General features: G+C 35.7%; 1 protein-coding gene across 11 annotated transcripts in view; it reads left to right on the forward strand.

Annotated features, from left to right (window-relative positions):
• LOC113482599 overlaps positions 1-27,342 on the forward strand; it is a 65,681-nt gene that overhangs the window by 1,361 nt on the left and 36,978 nt on the right. Inside the window, exon 2 of one of the 11 annotated variants that reach the window (XR_003398877.1) lies at positions 13,065-13,195. The exons of the other annotated variants lie outside the window; for them this stretch is intronic. The gene's annotated coding sequence lies outside the window, so the exon portion shown is untranslated. The remainder of the gene's footprint in view (positions 1-13,064; positions 13,196-27,342) is intronic. 11 annotated transcript variants of the gene reach the window in all.

Raw genomic sequence — 27,342 nt, forward strand, 5'->3', positions numbered from 1 at the left:
CCCACCCCCGCCTCCCCTACCAAAAGTTAGATTCTGAAAACTACGCTCAGAAGGGAAAAAGCAAAGACAATAGAAATCTGTCTCGGTCCTGGCTGGGCTGGATCTCTAATAAAGCATGACGTGAAAACTGTTTCTGAGTGAAAGATGAGCAGACTTCTTCTAAAAAAAAAAAAATTAAGTGCAATAAGAAGAAATTGTTGAAAGACTCCAGACGCTACTAATTATAGCTTAAATAAATCTTCCTGGACAGAAGTTTGCTTGCTCCCACTGTGGGGAAAGGAACGTTAAACGAAGCATTTTTTTTTTTAATAAAAAAAAGCATTTGACATGAATTTTTTCATATGATTTTTTTTTTTTTTCTTTAAATACACCATTTTATTCTTTGTCTGCCCTCCTGTTATCTCCCCCTCCCCCAACCGCCGCCCACTGTGAGCTGAGACACCTGAAGGCTAGACACAATGATCAACAGAGCACTGCGCTCGCCTGTCTGGATTCCAGCCAGATTTTTTTTTTTTTACCCTCCACAATCAAGGAGCCTGCACGCAATGCACGGCAAGCCCCTTGCTCTGCTATGTGCAGATCAGACAGAAGTCTGAGCTGTGCTGCAAAAAGATTAAAGACAAACACAAACCTTTCCTCCTTATGTTGGCCAGGCTCGGTTTCAACTTCATTGTGATTTGCAGAAAATATGAAATAAGAAACTTTGTAAACATATATGCGTGTTATTGTAAAAAACATGCACATATACACTTCCCAGCACCATGTATCTGGGGGCATCCACTGTTTCCTATTTTACAGTGGTTTCTACTCTAGCTTTACAGTCAATGCAGTATTTTATGTTAAGTTCATGCATCACTAGCATAATTGCCGTGCACCTCTTAGATACTATGTGGAGATTTTGTATACGTATGCAATGTACTACATAAAGGGAAACAGCTCCTATACATAGGCCTACATCTGAAGGTAGTCAAACTGAAATATTCGAATGTTTGGGTTTAGAGAGATTAGCAAGATCTTCTCGACAGTTTTGTGGCAGTTTTAAACAAGGCAATAGTGAAATGCTTTGCAAGTAGGTTGTCTTCAAACCGAAGAAGGGGAGCATGGCAGGGGACTAGTTAGCTGGCCTTGCACCCCCGGCCTTCCTGTTGCCACAGCCCAGAGGAACGCTGACTGGCCCAGTATCATCATGCCAGAAAGTTGGGCTTGGGAATGCAGTACTCCCCAAAATAGTTGCTCTCTGTTTGGTGTGGCTATGGGTGGGGTTAGCAGAGACATTCAGGGAAAAGGGAGATTCAAAGCATTTATTCTATTTAATTTTTAAATGTATGCCGTGGGGACCTATTTTCTAAAAGTTCTTCGAAATTGCATTGTCTTCTGGTACAAATTACGATATGATCCACATGATGATTAATTTTTGCATTTCAATATGGACATTGTCTGAAAAAGACTTAAAATATGTTTTTAAACACTCATGCACGTGCACACACATACACTGCTTTTAATTTACTCCCTGAAGAGGCTTAAACTATATTTTAGTCACACAGGTATCTTAATAGAAAGATAGGATTTTTTTCACCCTTTTTTTCTTTACTATTGCTAATAAACACTGCTAAAAAAAGGAACACAGCATAGGTATCCCAGAAATTTAGTCTCAGAAAAAACTTCCAAATAGCAGCACATACAAACAAAAGGTTGCATGTAGTGGCAACAATATCCACAGGCATGGTAAAGATTCTAGAAAAGAAAATTCAGAGAAATGAAGAGAATGAGTTGAGAGCTGCAGTTAAATTAGTATTGCCTTATTTTTTGTAAAACAAGGGATTTTCCACTTTTCTGAAGGAATGTTTTGTGTACCTTATATGAGATATACAAGCAAACTCAACACAATGGTCATATATGAGAAGTATAGACTTGTAAACCACATGTGTATGTACCTGCACAAGTTCACTAGTATTAACATGTTGATTTCCTTTCTACTTTTCCTGGCATATTATGCTTGAAAAATAAAATTTGTCACTTAATGTTTCACAAATGTATTTCAAAATAATGCCTGCAGCTACATTTTGAACTGCTGACTTTTGTTTTCTTAAAGTAATGACAATAAACAATCGTATTTTTATCCCTTTCCTAAAGACTGAAATGCTGCATAAATCAATTCCTCTAAACTTCAGAAGTGATTTACACACTACCTTGTATTAGAAAGGATATTTCAACTGGCAATTTATATATTGTTTGTCAATGTAAAAGTAATGACTAATCACATAAGAGTTAAGCATTAAACCTGGGCATATGAATACAGGGCCCCTGTCTCCATGTTTTGTTCAACACTCTTCCCTTCTCTCAGTAAGGTCTCTTTTTTTGTGAACGCTGCTTCTCTCAGTAAGGTCTCTTTTTTTTTTTTGTGCTCAGCAGCTCTGACTAAAGTAGGTAGGAGATACAAATGCCTGGTGCTTTAACCAATATGGCATTATCCTCCAGCTGCTTTTGTCCAGGCACCTGAGATTTGGAGCTGTGTCTTTTAGCTTTTTACGCAAAGTGTTTATTTACCTAAATGTGAAAAATTCTGACCTGCGTTTTTTTGCTGACTTCTTTAAACTTCTAAATTGTTGATGTTGAAACAAAGCAGTCATGGAAGCTTATGCATATTTATGACTACATTCCTTAAAAATTTGATGTCTGTTACAGCTCATCTCTTAGCCTATGGCCTCCAATTGTTTGTGCAAATTCCATGGTGTTACTTGCACAGACTTCAAGTTCTAATTTCTTTTTTTAAACTCTCCCCTCTTCACTCCATGCTTCCTCTGTTGCATCTGCTTGTTTGAGCCTTTCGTAGTTCAAGCAGAAATGGAAGTTTTAGTCATAAGTATGAAGTGCTCCGGATTACTCCTAAAACTTTCAAAAGGTTGGTTGTTTCACTTACACCTTTACACAGCAGAAGTAACTTCAGAGCCTACCAGAAACATAGGCAGTCTCAATAAGGTAACAGGGTCAAATGAGCTCATGCATTACAGATAGGAAGAGAACTGTGCATTGCATTTTTATAGATAAAAAGCACAGAGTGTTTTAATGTAAACAGATTTCTGTTTGATATTTTGGCAAACTGTTGCAAAGCTCAAACTACGGCAGAGCCAGAATGACTTTCCGCATGGTACAGTTAGACCAGATGGCCACGTGTTCTTTTCTTATTTAGATGAGACTTTTCCTTTCAATAACATCTTTCTTCCTGACCTGCTTAAAAATTCCAGCGAATGAAATCAGCACAGGATTTTCAATTCTAATTGACCATGTGCAGAGGAAGGGCCAGTAGAGAAATCAGTAGGGCCATTGTAAGGCAAACTGCATCAATCTCCCCTTTGTCCTGAATCTTTTCTAGCATGAGCTAAAATAATTAAGAATATTTAATTTATATTATTTGTACAGCAGAAAATGTGGTCACGTTCAGGCAAAAATCATCACAAGTTCTTCTTACAAATGTATGCAAGGAATAAGTATGTCTATCACACACCAGACAAACAGGTACTCAGCATCATTTAAATGCCAAATATTAAAAAAAAAAAACCAAAAAACAAACAACCCTCAAGCAGAGTGAACTAAAAAAAGGAAAGGTGTGAGTGAATTAAAGCATGAACTGCTTTGCTTTTTCTAATGAAGGATATGGTACTTCTCAAATGAAAAAAAAACCCTACATAAATATTTTTTAAATGTCAGAAAAATATAATTTTACACTGTCCAGAATGTTCACCCTTAGAATGTCTGTAATCTTCAAACGCTATTAATTTGCCTAAATAGATTTTACACACACACACCCCACCCACACTATGTGGGTTGGTGATCACAGTCTTACTTGTGTCTGTGTGATCTACATGCAAAGTACAGATTGTAAATACTGTATATATCACACACAAACATTATCTACAGAAATATGCACACAGATGACATCATTATAGTCTTACCTATTATTTTAATTGGATTTAGTGAGATATACGGAGTAATATAACAATATTTATAAAGATTTAGCAACTAGAGCATGCAAAATATACATGAGGTCCTACTCATACGTTTACATAGTCCATGGATAAGGATTCATTTTACCCACTTAGCTTTAGAAGAAAAGGCAGGGGATGGGGACAGACCAATTGAAAGCAGTACAGAACAAGTTTGGTTGATTTTGTTTGTGGGGTTTTTGGGGGTTGTGGGTTGGGGTTTATTTACACAAGGAAAAAAAATAGCAAGAGATTTGTTATTCCTGTAATATTATTTTGTACAAATTCCCTCTACTATTCACAGTTTAGTTTAACATTACGCTTAAGTTGTTGATGGTTTCAGATTATCACTGTAAGATTGATTAAAGAAACAACCAAACAGCTATTGAAAATAATTTCTGAAAAATAATTATGAAAATTATTTCAGTACGATAGCCTTCTTCAGTTGAATCAGGTTTCTATTAAAACCCCAATCACTTTTAAAATGAAAATTGAAAAACAATCCATGAGAAATGCAGTGGGCAGCTTGGACTTTACTATATGTCAAGCATGCAGTCCAAGTAACATGTGCATGAAGAAACATGCCTGAGAACATAAAACAAAGCACAGATTTTGGGACTGGCCAGGCAGACGTGTAAAAGGTCTGGTTTCAGCTCTGCAGCAAGACACTTTGTAGCCTTGGGCAAATCATTTAGCTGACTGGCTTCTGTCTATGTCCTATTAGTGGAATTCAAGTTTTGAATCTGTGATTATTATTGCGAGGTCAGCATTGAGATACCACAGCAAAGGGTACTGGAGACACCTCAGATGCTTGAAAAGAATATAAAATTCCAGACAGAACAATAGTCTTTGTTGTTGTTATTGAATCAGGTCTTTTGTGGTGTGGTATTTTTATAACTAGACAAGATACAAAGCCTGTTTCTCAAGAGGCTCATGTAACTCAGTTCTAGCTTAATTTTCTCAAGTTTTTCATGTACTTGAACATTTTATTTTTTGCTAACATGCAAAAAAAGAGTCAGAATATAGGATGTGTAAGATACAACTCCATTTGTAATGAATCTCTATACTCAACAGAAAGTGCTGTCACGCAAGGCCTAACATTAAAATGCTGACTCCCGTAGAGTAATGGCTTGTTTAACAGACTGCCCCATGGTACCAGTGAGACTAACCGCAGGCTAAAACGCTGCACCGTACGAAACCTGAGCCCTAAACATCCAGTATTTGTGCACCAAGGATCTGATCATGTAATGGCGTTGAGCATATTCTTACTTTTAAAGCCTGAAGGCGATCTAGCAATACACTTCCATGCTCAAAGCTCAGCATGTGCTTAAAGCATAATGCTGAAATGTGTCTCTAATTTCTACAGAACCCTTTGCTATGAGAAGCAAATACCTTTGCTGGGTTTTGCCCCCTTCACTGGCAGTCATTACACTGTGCTCCCAGTTTCACCTTTCTGTTTTTATTGGCGATTCTTTGATTCCCACCATTGAACAGACCAAGTTAGAAACCCTTGGGCAGTAACTCTAAAAATCACTGCACTGGAATATAAATCAGTGGGCCTGAAGTGATCATGAGATTTCACAGGTTTTTTCAGGCTGCCATTTTGTGACTAATTGAAATGATGGTGTTGCACACGTGGAACTGAAAACTTTGTTTTCCCTCCATGAGCAAATATGAGGGATCTCTGTTGAAAAGAAAAAAAAAAATCTGCTGAATGTTTTGGTTAATCAATATTCATGCACAGTATGAAAGAAGGACTCTCAGCTATCTAGTGTCAGTGGTATTCAGGAGTTGGAAAAAATTAAGAAAAAGGCAATGTGGCAGATCTGCTGGTTATCTCGTCAGGCTGGCAGAAGGGCAGGAGTAGCAGGCAAGAAGGAAATATCCTGTGTGGAAGCACGGTCTCGTGCAGTGCTCAGAACAAGAAGAGGAAGTCAGCAAAATGGGCATGGTTACATGAAATTGATGGGCTGTATTTCACCAGCTTATTTTTACTGTCAAGGCTCCAGACTATGTTAGGAGTCTATCCAGTCTCTTAAGCTAGGGGATGTGGATAAGGGGATCAGATAAAATGATTAAAGTCAGTTTGGTCTCATGCTTTCAGCTACTAAGTGTAATAGATGCAAAACTAAAAGACTTAATTGTATGATAAAAGTACAAAAACCTCTTTGTGTTTTACCTCTAAATTTTTCCAGTTTAGAGAAATTAATGAGGGTTGGGGTGGTTTTTTTTGATTAAAAAAATATCAAAGGAAGCAAAATGATTATTTTCTTGCAGCATCCTAGTTGAAACTAGTTTCATCTACACAAACAAACTGAGAAGTTGCTGTAAAACCAGATTTTATACTACATACCATGAGATATTGTACATAAAGTCTCTGGTTAAGAAGCTTCAGAGAACAAGGATGTATTTGAGTAGTTTACAGAGTTTGATAACTGCCTTTTTTTTTAGAAATAGAAATCTGATAATTTTGCAGAATGTCTTATCCATACACTGAGTTTGTGCTACTGTCTTCCAGCATTATTTTTAGTTGATTTCAAATGACTTTTCTAAGAGGATAATTTGCAAAAAAGAGAATTTAAAAATATAGTAAGTGCACTGAATGACAACAGTGAAGAAAAGCAGTTCCCAAGGTTGATTAAAAGTCCTAGAAAGGGTTAAAATTTCAGATCTTTATGCAAGAATTAAAAATGAAAGGAGAGTTAAAAAAGGGGGAGAAGGGGGGAAGAGCTAAGCTGGTGACTTGAGTGTATTTATGGATTACTATGTCCTGAAAAGAAGAAAACCAGAGTTGTAAGATGACACTGCAGGGGTTGTCTGGACTTTTCACCGAGTGTAAAGTCTGTTTAGTCAGTGTCTTAATGCCTAATGATGACCTTTGCCCTCTTCACTCCTCCCTGCTCCAGGTGCAACATTTTTGCAAGTGCTTTAACATTATTGGAAAGTTTCTGCAGGTTTCACACACTGCAAAGTGCACAGAGCATTTTACACAGCAACATCCCTTACACCCAGTATTAAGGCATAGCACTTTTTTTTCTTTTTTTTTTTTTATCCGAAGTACACACAATGATTTGTTTTACACATTTTCCCTTATTAGTTATTATTGCATTAAATTAATAAAAACAAAAACTTCTTTGTAAGGGTATTCCAGTTGCATAATTCTATACAAGATACAAGATTAAGTTTAAACTCATGTCACATACTCCCCAGCACTGTGAATTATAGCAGGAGTATGCAACATATGCCAGCAACGCTATTGATCTCTCTTAAATTAATTCTCTTTGCTATGGAAATGGGAGACAAAAACAGAACCCATTGCTACAAAACAGCCAATGCACTTCAGCTGATTTTCCTCAGAAGTAAATTGATTTCTTGTACCGTTATTAATTATATTGAGACTGATATAATTTTAAAAGAAAAACACAACAGACTAATACTAAAAAGAACTAAACTAAATAAGGTCTGGATAATTTCAATTTTGATTTACAAAAATAAAGAGTGTAGTAAAATTTATATTAAATAGGGGATGCTATAAGTTCTGCAGTTGTCATTGATGCAGATAATATAAAAGACGGCACATGCATACGTGATGTTTGTTCACCTGTGCCTTATATTTAGTAGATGGTTGCTAAGATTTTTGAGGGCTCGCAATTTGACTTTGTTGGGGAGAAAGGATAAGCTGGGTATCAACATCTTTGAGACCGTTACAGATTTCACGTTGTTTCTGAAAAGCCTATCAATGGGCATTTCCTGCCGCTGTGGGCAAGGAACCCATTTTCCCTATTTCATGTTATGCTGCAGGACTGACGGCTTTATCAGATGTGGACCTGGCATTTAAGATCCATAAGTTTTCCAAAGCATGATATCATGTACTAAAATGCACTCTGTACAACTGCAGTGTAAAGCTTACTGGAAATACATGACTGCCCAGTAGATGTTTCCTGCACTTTGTGATCTATTCCAGCTAACTATGCCTAAAAAAATTTAGAAGTTATGATTTAGACATTTAAAAGCTTTAAATAACTCACTTCCCCCACATTCCTTCCTCACAGAGCTATGCTGTGAAATGTTCATTAGTCTGAAGAGGAAACGAGGAAAAGGATTGGTTTAAAATAGATGAATAGCAGCAGGTAGTCTTTATGAAGAACCTTACCAGTCAGAACTGTGTAGGCAGAATAACCAAGGATATCACCTCTTCTAGGTACAGCATTACTTCAAGGTAATGACGTCTGATGAGGGTTTACGTTTAGGAAACTTCCATGACAGAAATGTGTTTGAATCTAGATTAAAGCATTTATTTTACTGGATTGTCTCAGATATGACAAGCAGCCTGCAGTATACTGTGTCTTTCTAAAAGAGTATTTTGTTGTTTCCCTATGACATCTATTTATCTGTAATATTTCTATAATATATCTATAATATTCCCTATTACATCTTCATTATCTAGATAGTTTTAAGGGGTTTGGTTTTGGAGAAGGTTTTGTTCTTTAAAAGAAATTATGGATCTCACTATACTAGTTTATTCTAGGAGCAGGCAGAGGACAAAGGATTAAAATATTTTGGAAAGTGCCCTGAAACAGTTTTCTTATGTTCTTTGATTTCATTTGTAACATTTGGACTACAAAAGAATCAAGTAAAAAAATGAAATGTTGTTTATTGCATGACAGACTATTTCTAGAGCTGGGCAGCTTTATCTCAGCACAAAGAGTTCTCCTGTTCACAGCACAGCTGCTAACAACTCATCAACGCTCCTTGTTTAAGAGTTAGGTACAATTAGAAGTCAAAACTTTAAAGCAACCTGAAATATTATTATTGTAGTAAACCATGCAACTGGATTTGATTTCTAGTCAGCCTGTATGCTGTTGCTCCTGACACTATTTACAAGACATATTTAGTGCAGGTGGTACTCCCCTTAATTTCAGTGAAGGTCAAGTGTACTTGTCATAATTGTATTTTTTTGCACAGCTGAGAATTCAACTACTTCTGTAGACTGAAAACAGACATTGTTTCTGTGAAGGAAACACACAGCACTGAAGAGTTGGACTTGAAATAAACAGAATGAAGTCATTTTTTTGCACTGTTTCTCCTACTAGCTCATCAAGATCATCACTTTTGAGGTTGCTGTGTATCAGTGGAAGCAGCCATTTGGGTACTTACACTTACAGAACTTCAGAATTCTTTGTCTGGAAAAAGTAGTTTAATTTGTCTTGCTTTAGATGGATATTATGAATCTTTTTCAGGACTGCAATCTGAGATGCAGTTCTTGTAATGTTTGTAAATGATTTTACAATATATTTGCAAGTATAAAATTGAATAAAACTGAAATTAGTCAAGTTTCTAATTTAAACAGAGAAAAAAATAGATAACAAAAATATAAATTCCTTTAGTCTTCTGCTATTTTGAAATTTCAAAATCATGTCTTTCAGGGAAGACTCATATAAGGCTTATTCTCTGTAAATTCTAAACTAATTTGTTACAACTGTTACACACCATACCATATCTCCAGAAAAAATCCCAGCATGGTAGAAGTAGGATACTATTCTTTTGTCTTAACTCATTTACCCTTATGAATTATCAGTTCCTTCTACATGCAATAAGTGTGTCTGAAATACAGGAAATTGTCCATTGAACCTGTTTTTTCTGTGAATATATATTTCCCTCATCCTCTAACTTAAAATAATTTCTAATGCCTTCACTACACATTTTACATGAAGAAAGGAAATTAAAACCAAGCACAATTCAAAGATGGTTTAAAGTTCTTTTCCATGTCAGTTGAAACAAGCCATAAAAAACAAACAAACATAACCCCCAAGAAAACAGGTGACTCCTTTTGTAATTCTTGTAGAATCAGAGAATGATTTGGGTTGGAAGCTCTAGTTCCAACCCCCCTGTCTTTGGGAGGGTTATATAATACTTTGGTCTTGCATAACACTTAAAATACAGTTTTCTTCCAGTAAACTATTCCTTAATATGCCATAAACATGGAAAAGAAGAAATCCTTCCTTCCAGATCCTGTGCACTGTAAGGATCAGAGCTCAGGTGTGCTCCAGAGCATCAGTTCACAAAATTCTAAAACTACAGACAGAGTCCCCTTGTGAATTCCATTTGCTGGTGAGCTGCTTCTCACCCATCTCTTCTACCCCCATCCAACCTGCTTCTTTAAACCACTCTGCCTTGGGTAGCTGTATTCCTCTGAATATAGTGTGCACGACGTAAAGATGTAAAAATTGGAACTGGTTGCCGTAAATATGAAAAGTTATTCTAGATAGGATGAAATTTTAAAATTTTACTTAAAAGCATAAATGCAAGCAAAATAGTGCCTTTTTGTGGAGCAGTTCACTTTTAATGATACATAAATATTTTTACTAAATTGACACAAGGAAGATTAGGACTTCAAATCTACATTTTCATTATTAGTGGAAACCTCAAATAAATAGCCAGTTTACTATCTGATTAGTTTCTCTTTAATGATTTGCCTACTTGTAAAATTAGAGACAATGTTCCTTAAAACACAAAATAGTATGGTAAAGCAAGCATTGTCTCATGAAATTTCAGTAATTCAAAATATAGGACACTATTTCTTCAATCTCTGGGATTCATCAAACCTTTTTTTTTTTTTTTTTTCCCCTAAATCCAAGCTTCCTCTTTCCTCACTTGCATACTTTATTTTTTAGTTTTATTTGTTTATTATTATTGTTTCAATGTTTTATTTTATGGTTAAATACACATTTCAATTCTACAAAACACATCGTTAAAAAAAAAGATGAAAAAAGATCCCTCTAACCAATATCCTCTGCCAGTTCTGTACATATGTTCAGGGAATAAAGTTTATATAACTTCATTTTGAGAGCAATTCATCATGACTATTCTATTATTATGAGTATTCTAGTTGAATTTTGCAGGCCCAGTGGCAAAATTTGGGTAACTTAAGATTTTTCCCATTAAAAAAAAAATTTAAAATCTATCTATTAGTCTTGTTAAAAAAAAGAAGTGAAACCTGAGTTACTTAAACAGCTGATAAAGTTCATGTCCTTTTCAAAGCGGAATTAATAAGTTTTTATCTGAAAGACTGGTTTAAATTTGTACAAAACAAAAATTCCTGAACTTTAAGAAAGAAATAGGTCGAAGGAAAGAGGGACTAACACTGAATGTGTATCAAGTGCATGAATATATTTCCTGGTTCCATAACCATTTGAGTTGGTTTCCCAAGGAAGATGGCAACACACCCATACCCATGCAGGTCGTTTTGTAGCATCTTGCACGGGGATCATATTTAGCATCATCCCAACACACTTCAGTGGGTTAGGACTGTATCATGTGTTTCCAGCACACTCGTGGTGGAAGGAGACTGGTGCCTTGCATACACAGGTTATGAGAAGATCAAGGCTATTGAAATCACCAGAGGGACTTGGCTTAATTGACAAACATTCTACTGTATTAAGACCTCTCTGCTGGGTAACATACTATGCAGTGCCTATGTCTTGTCCCTTTCTTCCCTTCTTTGGGATTTACACAGAATAGACAGCAATGAGTTCCTGCTGGATGCCCTCAGAATTCACTGCATGTTTTGGACATTGCAAAGGGAGAGCAGACAGTGAAGAAAATGTGAGACTTTTATGGGAGAGGGGGTTGTGGCCTTTGGCTACAAGATCTTAATGAGCTTCCTGCTCCTTTTTTCCTTTGCTCTCTACAACAGGAGGTGGCAAGCGTAACGAAGACTAGAATTGTGCATTCCTCCTTGCCAAAGATTTGTCATCCAGTATTTTTAAATTTAGAAACTTAACTTGGCTGGCATTTCTTCTACTGCACAAATGTAAAATAAGTGAGGTTAACATAGCATAAAAGAGAAATGTGGGGGAGACCTACTTCTCAATTGTTCTGTTTGAAAACTCATACTTTATTTCATGACAAGCAATAAGATTTACTGAAAAAGGAATTCTGAATTGAAAGATATTGGGCATTCTTCATTATATGAGAATAGTTCTGAATGAAGACCTTCTGTATTGTTTTCCATTTCCTTAAGAAGGCCTCAGACTGTACCAGCTGTCTAAACATATTTACAATCTCTCCACACTGTTACAATCCCACTGTAGTGGAATTTGTGTAAGGGTCAAAGGTAGCATAACTGAAGAGTTTTTGTTTTGGTTTGTTTTTTAAGACACAAGAAGATAGCCATGCATTTTGTGCAAATGTAGCTACACATGTAGCTGGCTCATTATAGAAACATTCGCTAATGGAATTTAGAGATACAACCTTTCTGAGTGACTGCTAACCATTTAGCAAACATTTTTTTTTCAGTTTAGTGCCAGTCGCTTTTCACTTACCCAGTGCCCTTTTTCAATTTTTTTTTTCTTTGTAAGATGCTAGTTGAGCCACAAAAGCAAGCCCTGTATCTCCCAGTGTACTTGCCAAGTTAATTTTACTTTTACTTACTCATTTAAATTGGGAGAAATAAACAAACATTTTGGATCAGATGATAAACCTACATCTGAAGCCAGGAGCTAAGATGAGATCAGATCAAGCTTACCTAAAAGTATATAAGGAATTACTGAATAACCAATATAATATATTTATCATTTGAATCAATTGCTCAAAATTTGACAGTTAATATCTTTTATGAAATTTCTATTTGGAGGATCCCTCCCCCATCCTCCAGGAAAGACATCTGGCTAGCACTGAATGGAGTTTAGTGTTTGAACATCCCATCTGGTTTCATCATGTTAACACATGATTCCAAGTCATTCAAGAAGTATGAACAATGGATATTGTATTCCATATAGTGCCATCTGGATTTAATCTTTAAAAGATGGTGGCACTGGAGAACTCAACTTTTAGTTAAAACTCAAAACATTTCATGTACTGAAAACTTATTTCCCATAGCCTCAGAAAAGTCTCACATTTTATCCTACTCTAAGAACGACAAGCAGATGTCTCCCTCATACAATGCCATTCTCATTCTTACATATCATATCTATCTTGATAAATCAAGAACACATTTCCTAAACATGGCAGTGAAAAGCAACATTAAGACAGACTTTTTCACAAGAATACTCATTATTTTCATCCTCAAATTACTTCCAGATTTCTTAAAAACAAATGCAGACATTTGCCATAAGGTAAATGGAGGTTGGGCACCTTTGCCTTCCAGAGCTGGTAACTCTACCTTTCACTGAGATTAACAAGACCTACAAAGTCTCTCTTCAAAACAAACGGTGAGTGTTTTCTTCAACAGACCAGCACTAATCTGACTCAGTGATGCTGAAAGAACATCTCATTTCTCTCTATCCTCTTGAATAAAAATTCTACTTTCAGTTAATAACATTTCTTACTCAAACACTTCTTCCTTTACATTTATTTCTTCATAAGGATGATTGACCCACTGTCTTGTAACACTGATCTTAACAGGTATTTTCTGTTTTTATTAAAGGATCTCTAGTAGGAACAAATATTCAATAAGTGGCTTATTATAAAAAGTTAATAAAACTTATTTCAGACTGAAAGAATCATAGAAACTTCAAATGTAAACAGGTGTTTTAAGTATTTACTAGCTGTCCTTTAAGCAGCCTAATAAAATTAGGTTGCTTCATTTGAGCACTTTGGAAAGTGCATGGGTTTTATATGCTAGAGCAAGAAGATGAGGAAGTAAGTACAGTGATTTTGGAGTGAAAAGTCTTTTTAGTGGAATGGATTAGGGCAAGTATGCTTTAAAATTTACACAACGTGTTATCATGTCATTTTTATATCAGATTGCTGAATCTGAACTCACATTATATTTTTGGAGTTAAGATTCTAGAAGATTTGATTTCTCATCAGAAATCCCAGAAACTGTACCAGGAAGAGGGCCTGATTTATCCTCAAAATGGTGAAGCTAGCATCAGAGCTGTCTAACAAGACATTATAGATTTGGCTAATAAGAAAAGACAAAGAGAATTCTGTGGGGACTGATAAAGAAGATTAAATTACACCACCCAACTTTTTCTGACCTCTGTTGAAATGTATCCTTTCTTTAGTGTCACCATAATTACCAGCCAGCTCACAGGGTGAAGGAAGTTTGATAAAAGTGGACAAGAAAAGCAAAGTGGATGACATCAGAATTCTCACACACCGAAAATGGATTCTCAACACTGAAATTCTTAACACCGAAATCAAAAGTATTTAAGAGGCTACTGATGATGCTTAAAAGATCATTTTGCATTCTCTGAAAAATCTGCTTGCCCACTCTATTGTTTCAGCTGACAAAACCTATCTAGATGATCAGGACTGCTGTATTTGGAAACATAAGGGGCAAAGGAGGAAAAAAATGTGCTCCAGTTTACTTTATGGAAGTGAATTAATTCCTTGTGGGAGGAACAGCAAAGCTAGGTTGAAGGTTAGTTGTATCAGTTGGAGATTTTATTTAAACCTATGGAGATACTGTTAAACCAGTGGATTATAAGGATTCAATAGTGTCATCTCTAGCTGATTACAGTAGGGAAACTACTGTACTCCCTAGTTCATTATAAGAACTATAAAATGCAAGATTGGAATAGAGATGATCAAACTGCTGGTTTTAATATGGTGTCCCACAGTTCCTATCACCTTTAATGAGTAAATCATTAATATATTAGTGACTGTGTTCATTGATTACCACCTTGGTTTTACAGAACTAATAGAGAATTATTTCATTTGGCAATACTTCTGTCAACACTTTTCAAGTAATTCTGGTTGAGTACTCATTCTGCACAGATTTATGCAACTATAGCAGACAGCCCATGTCAGAAAGTCTTCAATGTTCATTTGTCTAATTCAAGTACTCTGTCTAGAAAGGCATTGCCTTTGAGTATCCAAAACATGTTTATTCAGTTCCTTATGTTGGCAGGCACAGTCTCCAAAATACACACTACTTTTCTGTCTGTAATTATTAACATAGAAAATGTTAGGTACCTTCCTCCATCATCTGTAACACCTGAATTACTACAGGCACTCTTCATGCACTAAACAGAAAGAGGGACACTGAAAAAAGGGACTTTGGGAAACTAAAGTCCGAAACTGAGTCTGCCTGAAAGTACTTTTAAAAAATTTTAGATTTCTGTGCCCTTAAGATATGAAAAACTTGCAAGATCTTTGCTTAAACAGAAGTAAAACAAATTCTGTCTTCTAGAATTTAAGCAGTTGGTTAAATCTTGTTGGTTCCATGTAAGTATTTTGAACCTGACTTTTTATATTGGAAGTGTTTGGCTTCTCAGACAAGACCTAGAGTTACAGTTGGTTCTGCTCATGATTGGTTTCACTTTAGATGTAGCAAGAGAAATAGAAAGATGTAGCAAGAGCTTCCAAATGGAGATAGAATTCATTCAAATGCTTTACTATAAATTGGACCATTCTGGCCTAGTTAGACAATACAAATTTGGTGCCAAATGATCCTCAAGATTAGCAGTACATCCATTTAAAAGGGCAGAAGTACTGTGCCTGATAGAACACTACATCAGTTCTCTGATTTGAGAGAAAGTATGGGATATTAATGGTGGTTTTTTAGTTCCTGAATGGAGTAAGGAGTATTTATTTTCTAGAACATTGTAGTCAATCATCTTGCTCCAACTTACAATCTTTAACAAAAAATATAGAATGCCTTCACAATTCTGTTCTGCAGAGGAGTATCTCAGCAGTTTGATTTAAGTTTCAGAATTAAGAGAAGAATAAGTGGCTTTATTGAATGTATCTACTCTTGCTGGATATCTACATAGAGCTACCACCATTAACTGAAACTAACAGGTGGTCCTAATATGCAATCTTGCAAGGGCAGTCTGAGTTGACTTCAATTATTTGTAACTCATGGCTAGCCTTAAGGAGGCTCTAAGTGAGTTATGATCCAAATAACTAAATTAAAACTTAAATCTCTTCTCCATTAATGTAAATAAGATATTTGTGCACTGCAGACATTTGAAATCTGTCTCTCCCTCTTGCTAACACAATCTTGTTTTCCACACATAAATGGCAAGCTGCCAATCAGGGAAGTACACATGCTGCAATGCAAAGGAAAATAAGTAGATATGTCTGTATGTATTAACTACAAGTCAGAGTATTGTCTAGTGCAGCTGGAGTGAAAAACACTCCAAAAAAGCTAATTACAACTCCAGTCTTTATTATTTTAAGCAAAAGCTTTTGTGAGCTAGTTACATTCTTCACTGCATCTTATTTCTTGATTTTAAGTCTTTGTTTTTCTTCTTCCACTGATTCAAACTCTTGAAAATAAAATGTCAAAGCTATTAAAACAACAACAAAAATTATTATAAGGTGGCAATTTCTTGAACTACAGAACAAAGAACAAAATTCTCTTCATTCATTCCATTATCTCTACTGGTGAGCCTTTTGGTTGCTTTTAGCCATATGTAGAACACAATTCCAACATAAACGCTGGGATTTCATAAAATACCTAACAAACAAAACCTATTAGTACTGACTGAAATATTTTTATAAAGCTTTCTTTTCCCCTTCTTGGGGAATGAAAGTTCAAGTTACTGGTGAAGCCACCAGGAGACTCAGGTTCATCTGGGCTCTTGTTCAGATGCAGAATGTGTAATATGAGAAACTCCTCTTTGCTCATTCCCTGACTGCCAGGCTGCAGGAAGGTATTTCCCTTCATTCATTCTACTGTTAAACAAAGCAAATTAAGACTATTTTGACACTTCTATACAGTACAAAAATCTAGGCAATTCTATATGGTATATCATATAAACACAGTTTTACATCACCCTCAAAAGCTGACATTAGTAATCTAGATCGGGATACCGGTGAAAAGATATGAAGTTAACAAAACTAAAAAAACCCATATGTTTTCTCTCTATCTGTATTTTCTGTGCAGGTACTGTAAATATCTTAAACATCTTCAAGGTCACCATAATTGTTGAGCCTGCTAAAATAAAAATATAACTGTAATTATATTTCATTCATCCTCCTCTCTAGTTAAGAATGAGAGACTTAGCATAACTAAATTCTGTGGGCTCTGTAATCTCTGCATGACTATGCGACATTCTCTCCTCATTAAATGCTTGGCATCTTCTTGTGCCACATTACTCAGCATGAGCTGCTTTTCTGTAATTCATAGACCACTTCTGTATAGGACCATTGCCATTTTTTCATTTGCAAAAGCAACTATATGAAGTAATAGAACTTCCGGAAATAGAAAAAATGTGTCCTACTTTTAACTTAACAGAAAGTGGCATTTCATCTTATAGCCTTGCCAGTGCACTTGTTAGTAATGTGATGTGATGTGTCATGTAGGTTGAAATGAATGTTTGCCTCAAGGATCAAGTGCCACTTCTCACCAAAAACGTAAGAAAATTTCACTTCATGTTTGACTCCTGATTCACAAGTAGTGCAGTCTTTGAATATCAGTTTTTCTGTCAAACTGGAAGATGGTGATTCATGAAGTTAAACTTCATGTGAGGTTGTACCATTTTTAAAGGAAACTCCTTCAGAAAACATTTCAAAGGATTAAAAGGAAATTTATAGTCGAAACTAGATACATTGACTCCAAAATAGCTGTTTCCCATTCAGCAGCAAATTGACTGTTTTAGACAGATCTCTTAATTCTTCCTAAATTTCACTGAAATTTTAATGTAGAACAGAACTAGTTTTTAACTCATAGTTTTGTGGACTGGAAAAAATTTCCTGCTTACCTATGGTCATGAAATATTTATCAGTTTGCCAGTTGAAATAAAATATCAATGAATACTATACATGGATTCATTTCTATATGTGCAGGACTTCATACAAATTAGCAATCTAGCATTCGGTGGTCACTTGTATTCAATATAGTGAGTCATGTTATTTTATTTCACCCTCATACAAGCATAAAAACAATGTGGACTCCTACCAAGTTTAATGTTATGGGCCAGAAGTACCTCAAAGTTGTTTGGCATAATTAACAACCCAGGATAGAACTAAATGTACTATTTGTGGGGAACTTTGCAAGAAATCCTACATGCAACAGTACTTACCGCATAATTTCTATTAAATTGCTTTTAGTCCATTTTAGACAAGTGCAACTACTTATGTGAACTTTTCAAATTAAGTATCCAGTAAAACCATTTAATAAAAAATGAAAATGCCCTAACCAGTGCTCTAGATAAAGTAGTTAATTTTAGTAATAGAACTATCACATCCCAGATCCAAATTGACCTTTCAGGTATTTTAAAAGAGAATTGCAATTGTTAAGAGGCATGCAGATTTATTCAGGGGAAGGTTGACTTTTGGACTTTGATTAGTGTAGTTCTGTGGCGGAAGACAAAAAGGGTTGAGAGAGTCAGCTCTGTATTTAAAATAATTCTTTTGCTGCCAGAAAATTCCACTGTCACAAAACAGGTGGTACCTGGAACAAACCAGACAAGATAAAGTTCTTCTCAGCCTCTGCTTATGACCAGAGCTAAGCAAATGCATAGCTGACAAAGGGCACTCAACAACATTTTCCTGGGTCTTTGAAACCTTCATCATAGTATTATAGATAACAAGGCTTAAGAAATGCTACTCTTGTTAAAAAGCATCTTCAACAATTATCAAAATTGTGGCAGGCTGCCATTTTCTCATTCATGGAACTGTGTTGTTTGGTTGTCAGGAATTGCAGGGAACTTCTCACAGAGAAAACTTCTAGGTTTCTCAGGATTTTGGCAGAATAGCCTCAATATTACCACAGCCTTCAGATTCCATTTTAAATCTTTTAAGAGGGCTAGGAATACATTGGAAAAAAAATCAGGGAATGTTTGAGAGGATCTGTAAAGATTGATCTGTTTGAGATATGGAATGAAGAGAAAATGCTAGTAAGTACAAAAACTATATCCATTCCGAGATATCTTAATATTTAAGACAAATCCCATAAAATAAATTTCTCACTGTGAATCTCACTGCAAATCATCGACTTGCTTTTGTTGGTTTTTAACACTAGAAAGTTGCCTCACAAGACAAAAAAGTGCTATTTTTTTTATTAAAGTATCATAAAAAAATATTGTCCAACAAAAGATATATTTATTTCTTTACAAAGACAAAACCCCATTAAATTAGAAATGATTCTATGATTAAAAGAGAGCTATACAAATATTTAATAAATATATATCCTTCCTCTATCAAGTGCAAGCAAATCATATGGCACTGTGCTTGGGAATAAAAGGTGGAGTCTGACTAAAATTTCTTCTGAGTTCACATTTGATTGGATGGGAGACCCACCAAGGTTAGACATCTCCAGATTAAAAAAAGAAATAAAATAAAAATATCAGTAAAACTTGAATACACTACTCTTAATATACTTCAGAGCGTTCTGTTAATTTAGGTTGTTGATTTTTTTTATGATGGGTATTTTTATAGAATGTTCTCTATGCATTTTAATGTAAAAGGATCAGTATAAAAATTTTAAAGAAATAATCACTAAACAGATACATAATTACACATTTAAGAGGAAAAATGCTATTAATAGTCAATCAAAGTAACAAAAGGAATACAGAGCAGGTTTCAGTTTGCTAAGTACTGTTTGCATTTTCAGAGATAAACTTTTTCTAGAAGCATGCAAAATGCAGAGTCATAGCACTCTTCTGCAATGTCAGAACTCAGTGTCATGAGATACAATATTTTTTCTGGATACAGAATTCTATTTTAAAAATTCTAAATTCTAAAATTTTTTAAAAAATTAATTAAAATAATTAAAAGAATTAAAATGAACTGTTAAAACCTCTTCAAAGAACCAACATCACTACAGCAGGCTATAGTATCTGCAGCATCAGTAATACTTGCTAGAGCACACAGTTCTGCCACCATTATCAGACCGACATGATGGAGGAACAGAACCAAAGGCCAAATTCTTTCAGCAAACCAAAACTCAGTGTAGAACAACATATGCCCCCATAGGTTATGACCTTATTGCAGGTGAAGAGCAGATTTAATTTCTGGAAGTGAAATAAGATGGAGAAGAAACACTGAAAAGTATTTCATGTCCTAACTTGAAGGCATAGAGCATTTACATGGTAATTTCTATATATGCTAATTTAATTAGTAAAATGAAGGCATTACGTACTATACTACTCAAAAGCAAGACTCACTACATGCAACAAAAAATTATTCAACATACTGTGAAGAAAATTATTTACTAAAAATTTCTTGTTGAATGGTATGATTTATGAACTCATGAAACAAGTTGGCTATATCAGTTCCACTTTCTATACTAATTTTACTCAAGGAAAAAGCATTGTGCAGAGCTTGGCAAAAAAAGTATAAAAGTCTGTGGTTTTCTTATTTAACAAAACTCCCTTCCTGTATCATAAAGTAAGGCTTCTACTACACCTATGTCAAGTATACAAGCTAATAAATAATGAGAACTTTCAAAAAAGAAAAAAAAGAAAAAGTGCTGGCTACTTACAAAAGACAATAGAACCTGTTGTTTGTGAGAATGGAAAATTATCCCCATTCAGGAAAAAAAGCAGTGGAAGAGGAAAGTATTCTTGGCCTTTATTCTGTCTCCCTCGATGCTTTACTATAAAAATAAAAAATACACTTATTTAACTGGTCACATTGTATTTAGTTTACTTGGGAGAAATAATGCTTATGGAAAGAAGCAGCCCAAGGTAGTGTCAAAATCTTTGAGAACATTTAAACAAAAAAACAGAAATCCAGTTTCATCATCACATATTCCCATCTCCTGGCTTTTCAGAATAATACAGTGTTTGAAGGAATAAGAACATCATACACATTGATTTGATGAGTCTGAGCTTAAACTAGGACATCAAGAAATAATAGCAGCAGCAGGTATTCCCTTACTCCTCTGCTGCTAAAAAAAGATTCAACTCCTTACTACAGGTTATTACTTCCTCCTCTGATTGACAGTTTTGCATGTCATTTTGAGTCTCTGATGGTTGAAACAGGTATTGCAAAATATTTTACTTTTGTTTTTAAATTATTGTTTTATGTAAAGCAAGAGTCTTTCCTTCCAGAATGAGCATTTGGAGTATTTGCATTTCTCTCTTTTTTTGACACTACTACTGTCATGGTAGAGACAACACAGTGAGGACTCCCAGGGCATTGCCCCGCCTTCTCAGCACCCTTCTAGGGTGTATGACAGAGAGGAAGACTTCAGAGAGCCAGGAGCCTTCTCCACTCTATAGCATCAGTCAGCTCTTTCCGCTGAAACAAATGCAACAATGAGTGTCTTGTCACTTTACAGAGAACAGTAATTTTTAAAATCTTTTAATGTTAGCAGGTATCTTCTGTTCCATATTTTACAAACAAGAAACTAAAAATTTAGAACTTTTTAAAAATTTAATCTCTAAAGTGAACACCTTTGAAAATTAAATGCCTGAACTCATATATCCTATTGGTAATCCATAGTTTTTTATTACCTGCTGGTCGCCCAGAACATTTTTTCTTTTGCAGTGCTTACTGGCAGCCTGTAGAGCTCCTACACACAGTAGGGTGAACTTTCCAAGAGCTGGCCAATATTAGTCATAGTAAAAGTAACATTTCAGGCAAATTCTTTAAGTCATAATCCATCTGCACACATCTACTTTCACACATTCACAGTAATTTACAGTATTTTCATCTATACAATCATTATTTCTTTTAAAAGGAGGATGAATGGGAATACCTTGTTTTAATTGTGTGCCAAAATTAGGTTATTGCTTAAAAGAAACAAGCAGAGCTTCCCAGCTTCTGTGAATTAAAGGGATGTGAAGCACTATAAAAATAAACCCTTAGAATACATAAATAATATTCTAGAATGTAATTAGAAATTTTGATATTTTATTCTAGTTAAGTTTCTTACAAGGAGCCTACTGATGAATCAGAAATAATCTTCTCTTTACTCTTGAATAAATTAGACAATCAAAAATATTTACAGATGGTGGAGAAGGAATGCATCAGTTTCAATCACAAACACACAAATTAAAATATGTCCAAATTAATTAATCCTAGAGGATTAAAATGAAATACTGTGTTAAAAGGTGTGGTATAATCAGGGTACCTACAGTTACTTTGAACCTTGTGACTAACAGAGCAGGCTTTGGATAATACCCTACAAAAATCCAGCCTTCAGTGTTTTGGAAAAAGGCACAAGATGATAGTTCCAATACCACATAAAATAAGCAGGAAATCTAGATAATATCCTGCCAACTGCTAGTTATCTAGAGAGTTTCACTTGGAAACTATGTACCTGTAAGTTTTAAGATAACAGAATTCGGCTACCAATACCTAGTCCTGTTAGGACTGTAGTTTTCATATTATCATCTTTTAGATTAAACTGGGTCTGTATCAGGAACCTTATTTTACACCATTCGACTATTTACTATACTTGTTAATCTCTCTGAAATATGTATTTAACCAACCTACATGTACCAGTGCACACAACTCCAGTAATGTAAAATCTGACACTTCAAAGAATTCAAAGTGTCCACTGACGGATAACATTTTTTCTAAAAGAAGCACCCTAAACATGAAAATTTTCCTCCTTAGTTATGCAAAATGCACATCAAAAGCTGAATACAAAGATGAGGCTTGATATGAAAATTGTCTCCGAGATGTGCAATTGAAGATACTTGAATTGTTTATTGAAAAAGCTTGTATATTGTTTTATTTTTATTTAGAGAAATTTCTAACCCTAGACCTATTATGTGCAGCATATAAACACCTGATTTTCAAAGGTCCCAAATAAATGAAAAATTCACACAATTCTTTGTATTTGTGGTAAAGAAAATGCACCTTGTCCGCAATAAACTTCCCTCGGGCATTGACTAGTTACTACAGTTCAGAGTTAGGGAAAAAAAGCTTGACATAAAACGTTATAGAGTCACCCTGAAAGCATACCTGCAACAGTTGTCTTTTTGACTTCTTCCTATTATGATAGTCACTTGAATTGACATCAGATATTTATTTGCAGTAAGAAACCAAGCACTTGTGTCAAGTAGCACCATATTCCATAAACTGTCTCATTTAAAAGCTGTAAGTCTAGATGGATACTGGCATGTATGATTCAAGGTGACAGAACTCAGTACTTAGCAGGGGAGGGAAATGCATTTAGAAAATAACAAAAGTCCAATTATGAACTATGGAAATACAAAATCTCACTGAGTTGAATGGAAAAAGCCTGTGCTTAAAGTTAGGTATACGTGCTCAAACCTCTTATTTAATCAGTCAACAGTAAAATATCTGCCAGTAAACATTTTAACCTGACAAGGTATTGTAAATACTGTGTCTTCTCTTTGGATATATAGTCTGTTGCTTTCACAGTATTAGCTACACTCAGTGGAAAAAATAAACAAATTTATGGGATACAATGTTAGGATATCTTCTTTGAGTTTACTGAATTCCTTCCAAAATGCCTTATGGACAGACTATTTAGTATTCATTGCCATGTTCCTGTACAGCAACGGCTGTTAATCTTCTAAAATGTACAGAAAAGGAAAAACATTAGCCCGACAAACAGGCTTACTTTGGCCTATCTTGTCATTTTTAGTAGATGAGCTATTGGGCTTTCTATGAGGGGAAATAAAAAAATAAATTAATTATAGTAGTTAACTGTAAATGAAATAGCTAAAGTAGGATTTTAGTGTCTAGTGTATCTAAGAATCAGTGAAACAAATTACCTTTTCTTTTTTCAAGGTCAGCACTAGGATGACATACAGTGTATTACACAGTTTTATCATATAGTCAACATGCCAGACGATGAACATGTAATTCAACAAGCTCAGACCTAAGGTCCAGCACACAGAGTTAAATGTGCTTTCCAGTGCTTCTGAATATTGCATTCAGCCATTGCCACTCCGTTAGAAAACTACCATCTCTCCCAACCACACACAGAAACCTCCTCCTTCTTGTCCCCCTTCAACTTCCCCCTGCCCCAAATGTAACCCCAAAACCAAAGAAAGTCACAAGTATGGCAGACAAGGGCAAGACTGAATTTTTGCCGTTGCAGGTAGAGTTACTGAAATGACTTTAACAGTTCAGCGAGATAAATAGTGCTGCTCTGGTTTTACACTGGTACGGAAGAGATGAGGATCTAACTCCCCTTTTGTTTAACTGATTTTAATGAGAGAAATTGGGGAGGAGAAGGGAAGGGTTTCCAACTACTTTCTGGAAAGGTATCTTTGAGGGGAAAATACAAACTTCAAAAAGAGGAAAATTAAAAGCTTTTCCTCACGTTTCCTTTCATTTCTTATCTTCCTAAAATACATATATACAGTTTGTTCCAGGAAATGTCTGAAATGCCTTGTGGTAGCTTTTAAATAAACATGAAAATCTCCTTTTGAGTTCAAAGAGTTTCAAATCATGATGGGGGAAGAGGTATTGGTCTGTAACACGGATGTAAACAAAGGTCAGGAATCATTCCTAATAATTAAAATATGTTATCATTACTTCTGGACTTTTAGTCTGCTATCACATAACTGAATTAGACTTGAGCAAAGCTCTAATGCACTTCCACAGCAATCTTTTCCTGTACACGAAAACCAAAAAACCTCAGCTACATTTCTCAGCTGGGAGCTAATGTTTCTGGGTGCATGTTGCTGTTGCAGTTTCATTTGTCAGTAAAGCATTATTTACTTGCTTCCTGTTATTAATTATGGGAAACAGGATCTCTTCAAACTGTAGAAGAGGCTCTTTTAACTCCTGTCTAGACTGTTCAAGACAAAATATTGATGAGCCCTTTAATGTTTGTGCAGAGACACAAACGGAGTGAAAAAACCATCGTTACCTCAAACAGTTTAAGACTCCTTATCACACATTCACAAAAAAAAACCCCAAAACCACCTTTAAATCACTCCGGCTCACATCCTTATTGTTAGTCACTGAAGTAAGGTTTTCTTTCATAGTTGGATACTTTCTTCATCTGTCACACTGATTAATTAACAGCTCACAGTATGAGCTCTGAGCTTAAATAGCCTACTGAAATGAGGAGGGGAGATCAGCATTAATATTCCATAAAAAGCTGAAGAAGAAAAATGCTTTCTTCAGTAGGAAGTGATCTGTCTTCTAATAAAAAAGAAAAAAATTAACTAATTTCTGTTTGGTTGCATTATGCAAGAAGATGAAAGCGCATTGCCTGCAAAGGAAGATTGCAGCAGAGGATTAGGAAAAGTTAGAGAAGACTTTAAATGTTTTAAATTAAGCTGTTGGTTGGAAACAAACAGGTCTTGAACACCAGTGAAATAATTTTCATCACCATTAAAAAAAGCCAGTTTATCAACACCCAAGAAACAAGCCTATAAACACAGTACCATAGCATGTACAGATATAGGGGAAAAGGCATATAATTACATGAAATGGGGAGTTGCTAAAACATTAAATCTAAAGCTGTTTTTAGCCAAAACATTTATAGTTTCTCACATACACACCTTTCCCAAACTGTTACAGTCTGGCAATTATTTCAAGAGTTTGACTTTCAACAGCTCGTAGCTTTCCCCCTTTTTTAAACCCCTCCAGTACTGCTGAGTGGACAAAAATTACAGATGCAAGAAGAGCTGACAAATGAGTACAAGGCCCCTCCTCTCCAGTGCCTCGACAGTCGGAGCTCCTGCCAAAACATGCCTGAAAGCCAGCGAGGAGACAAAGACACAAAGATTCCATTTTCCAGGGAAAATAGATTTCATGTAGGAACTACCAGGGAGAAGAATAGCACACTGGCACGTGTGTAGTTTCAAAAGCAAAACAGGAATCAATGTTTCAGGAAAAAAAATGAAATAATATTTGATTATTCAGTAAGCTCAACGAATGCTGTTTTTAACACATGGCTTTTTTTAAACGGCAAAGTGCTACAGGGGGGTGGGAGGCAGGGAAGCTCCTATAAAGCAGGAAAAACATTTTTAGGCATGGAAAACCTTCAGTTCAACATGATCCAAGCTAAGAGTTCACCACTGTTGCTCTAAATCATCTCCTGATAATGCTGTAGTACATGTGCAACCAAAACAAAGCAAAAGCAGCTTTTTAAGCTCAAATCTGTTTGAATGTGTTTACTATTAAAAGATTCTTCCCCCAGGGTGCCATTAATAAAGTTGCAATGAGTTTAAAACCCTGGCACCTAAGCACTTCCAAGCTTGCAAGGTTTTCATAGCAGGTTTACTACTTTTGGCTTCTTAAACTATCATGACTGGCACTCATCACTGATCTGGAGTGGGTCTGCCCGTGAGCAGGGAGATCAGCAGCGAGGTGAGTGCAGACAAGCAGAGCAGAAGAAAAAGCAAGAACATAATTTCTCTTTGAAACTAGTCAGAAAGTTGGAAAAAAAGTGCAACTGATGGTGGGAAGATTTGGGACGATTCAAGTTTCTCACCAGTTTAAAAATAAAAAGGATATTTACAACAACAGCATATGAGATTAAGAACTATAAAATTATTTCAAGTGTGATTCCAGCCCATTAGGACTCAGTAGCAAAAGTAGCTACTGTTAAAAATGAGATCCCACCAGACCGGGAATTCGGGCAGTAGAGGTGTAAAATGGAGGCTTAGTCATCAGTAAGTTTTCAAATGCTCCCAACTCTGATAATTACGGCTCATCATTCTTACAAACTCTCTGCTTATAATAGCCCTTTTTTCTTTTATGTGAGGCTGCTTCTACATATCTGGTGGCAGAGCCACCCAAACTCAGCCTGTCTTCCAGTCTTTCAGCTGAAACACTAATCCTGTATAAACAGAACATAGAAAACTTCATGTAATGAAAATACTAAAAATGTGATTAATGCCCTGAATTGACAGGTTTGCGATTGAGGATAAAATACAACTGCTGAGAGCTCTCTACAGGAGGACTTCCAGGGGCCCCCTGCTCTGCAGAGAGCACAGCAAGCTGTGAGCCCAGCTCTCTACCCACTCCTCACCCTCCCACCCCCCCCTCCCTTCAGCCCAGCCATGCACTGGGACATCTCCCCTGCCCACCCAGACCCAGGCCATGAGCGTGTGGCACAGTTCTCACTCTGAGCCCACTTGCTGCTTCACAGCCCTCAGTGTTCCCTTCTGTCTGCTCCTGAACACTGCTCTGATGATAGGCTTGAGAAAGAAAGGGCTGGTGATACTTTGACTAACTAATCAAACCACTTCAGGAGATCACCACTGATCATTATATAGGGATTGGGATAGTCAAGAACAATCTATGAAAAAACAAAGATCCTGCTAAGAAACAACCCTGTTCTCCTTATTACATCTGAGCTGAATGACAGGGAACATAAGAATAAACTTTGAACATTACACATTTAGTTACAAGTTTGCATTTATCTTTCATTAAATTTATTTTTCATTAAATTTCTTCACATCCCTTTGGCCAATTCCACTATCCTGCCACTTGCTAAGTCTAGTCATTTTTTAAATTTTCATAGCCAGACAGTATCTAAATGCACTTTTTTTTTTTTTTGGGGGGGGGGGGG

This window comes from Athene cunicularia (genome assembly GCF_003259725.1).
Source record: "Athene cunicularia isolate RWA chromosome 8 unlocalized genomic scaffold, athCun1 chr8_part1, whole genome shotgun sequence".
In the NCBI taxonomy this organism is placed as follows: Eukaryota; Metazoa; Chordata; class Aves; order Strigiformes; family Strigidae; genus Athene; species Athene cunicularia.